General features: G+C 42.4%; 1 pseudogene; it reads left to right on the top strand.

The window, feature by feature from the left end:
* The first annotated feature begins 750 nt into the window (after positions 1–750).
* Positions 751–1,664, top strand: LOC125102581 (peptidyl-prolyl cis-trans isomerase A-like; annotated as a pseudogene).
* The last annotated feature ends 1,072 nt before the right edge of the window (positions 1,665–2,736 follow it).

The raw sequence follows: 2,736 nt of genomic DNA, 5'->3' as shown, positions 1-2,736 counted from the left end.
TCAGGGAAGACAAGGCTGGGGAATGGCACTACAGTATTATGGCTTGCCTGGGACCGGATAGTCTAAAATGACTTCACTCATATGTTCAGTGATGGCTGTTGATCACATGTCTTCAACAAACTAATCCAGGCTTCTTCACATGATGTTAATGTTCTAAGCGGACACTCCCTTTTCAAATTTCTGCTTATGTTTGCAATGTCCCATTGGCCAAAGTTGCTCACAGAGCTGATGTATGGGGAACTATAAGACATGGATTTAGGGAGGAGGCCATTACTTGACAATGTAACATCTGCCTATTCTCTGACCTCAAAATTCATTCCTAGGCATATATTCAATAAGAATAAATGTGTATGTCCACCAAAAACTTACACTGTATCTACTGACTGTCAAATCCCCAAAGACTGCCATACACAGCTGTTGATCAAGCAAAGCTGAGTTTATCACACCCACCCCAGAAATGGAAAATACTCTCTCAGCAGAGCTATTGGTGTCTCAAAAGGGAATAGTTAAGGAAGGATATTTATAAGGTTTTCAGACCTGGCATGAGGGATTATGAGGTGAACTTTGCAATACAGATTTGGTTGAGTTTGAGCAGAGCTTAAAAATAGTAGCTTTGGGTCAGTGGGCAGAGCAAGGCAAAAGTTTTGAAGGAAACCTTGATAAGTGAGCTGTTTGTGGAGCAAGCAGCTGTGTTATTATGGCTTGGTCTCAGTGTTTATTTAAAACAGGGACTGGAGCCTTGCAGATGCCGCTGCTCAGGAGCCACCAGCAGTGTCCAGCCATGGTCAACCCCACTATGTTCTTTGTCATCACTGTGGAGGGCACACCCTTGGGCTGTGTCTCCCTCCAGCTGTTTGCAGACAACTGTCTAAAGACAGCAGAAAATGTGCTCTGGGGCTCCTGGGTGGCTCAGTTGGTGAAGCATCTGACTTCAGTTCATCTCATGATCTCAGAGTCTTGGGATCAAGTCCCATGTGGGGCTTTGCAGTCAGCAAGCAGTCTGCTGCTCCCTCTCCCTCTGCCCTCCCACCTGCTTGTACTCTTTCTCTCTCAAATAAATAAAATCTTTTTTCTTTTAAGATTTTATTTATTTGACAAACAGAGATCACAAGTAGGCAGAGAGGCAGGCAGAGAGAGAGAGGGAAGCAGGTTCCCCGCTGAGCAGAGAGCCCAATGTGGGGTTCGATCCCAGGACCCTGGGATCATGACCTGAGCTGAAGGCAGAGGCTTTAACCCATTGAGCCATCCAGGTGCCCCTAAATAAAATCTTAAGATTTTATTTGTGCTCTGAGCCCTGGGGAGAAAGGATTTGGTTATAAAGTTTCCTGCTTTCACAGGATTATTTTGCAATTTATTGCCTGGGTGGTGACTTTACCCACCACAATGGTCCTAGAAGTAACTCCATCTGTGGGGAGAAGTTTAATGATGAGAATCTCATCCTGAAGCGTATGCGTCCTAGCATCTCATCCATGGCAAACACTGGACTCAACACGAAGGGTTCCCAGGTTTCTGTCTGCTTGGCCAAGACTGAGTGCGATGGTAAGTGTGTGGTCTTGGGCAAGATGGGAGGGGGCAGGAATACTGTGGACACCATGGAGTCCTTTAGGTCCAGGAAGGGCAAGACGAGCAGGAAGATCACCATTGCTGACTGTGGACAAACCTAAAAAATTTAACTTGTGTTTTATCTTAACCACTAGAGTATTCCTTCTGTAACTCAGGAGAGCACCACTTCACCCATCTGCTCAAACCATCCTATAACCTTTGTGCTCTCACTGCAGTTCCATGGGTTCCATGTTTTCCTTATTCCCCTGCAAGTCTAGCTGGATTGCAGGGTTAGGTCTATGATTATGAAACAAAAATTAAACAACAAAAAATAAAATAAAATATAATGGGGACTGGAAAGTGTGTCTGCGCCCAGTTTAATGCAGGGACAGAAAATTACGGCTTTCGTACTCCCTACACAATTCAACAGTTTGGTGTTCTGAGATTAGTTGGTGAAATGAGGATGTAAAGCAGCTTCCTATCGATTTGTGGGTTTCTTCTGTGTCTTTTTTTTTTTTTTTAACAGTGCTCTCTAAATGTCATATATGTTCTGGGTAGGAAGTAATCAGTCTTAGTAAGTGGGAATTTTTCAACTCTACATTTCCTATTTTGAAGTCAAATTGTATTTAATCCCAATTCCTTTAGTTTCTGAAGCAGCCGCAGGACTGTGCTCAGGTCTAACTGACAGAACTGTATCCCCACCATACTCCTGATAAGTACTGACCGCATTAGTCCTTCTGGTTTAACAGCTGAAAACGAGTGCTATAAATTAATAACTTCTTATGAGGTTGAGCATATTATTTGGTGTTAAGTAGAAAAAGCCCCAGTAATTTTATCCTTATTACCATCCACAACTTTTCGCCTTGCATAGTCTCATAAATGTTATCTTGCCGGATACTAACTGATGTTGGAAAGCCAAAGTCATTTCATGGCTTTAGTGTTAATGAAGTAATTTAGCAAATGTTATTTATTAGATACTGCTAAAGACACAGTGCAGAGTAATTATCATATTCTCTGCTCTCTGAGAACTACTAGACCAGTGTAAGAGGAAATAGTAAGCACAAATTCAGGTACAAATCCACAGGTACAATTTGCCATAACGACAACAGTACTAATAGTTAACGTATGAATGTACAGCATGCCAGGAACTGTTCTAAGCACTTCATATATTGAATTATTTAATCCTCACCAAAA

This window comes from Lutra lutra, chromosome 6, assembly GCF_902655055.1.
Source record: "Lutra lutra chromosome 6, mLutLut1.2, whole genome shotgun sequence".
NCBI classification, from domain to species: domain Eukaryota; kingdom Metazoa; phylum Chordata; class Mammalia; order Carnivora; family Mustelidae; genus Lutra; species Lutra lutra.
Note: the sequence above shows the minus strand (reverse complement) of the source record. Positions and strands in the feature narration are given on the sequence as shown.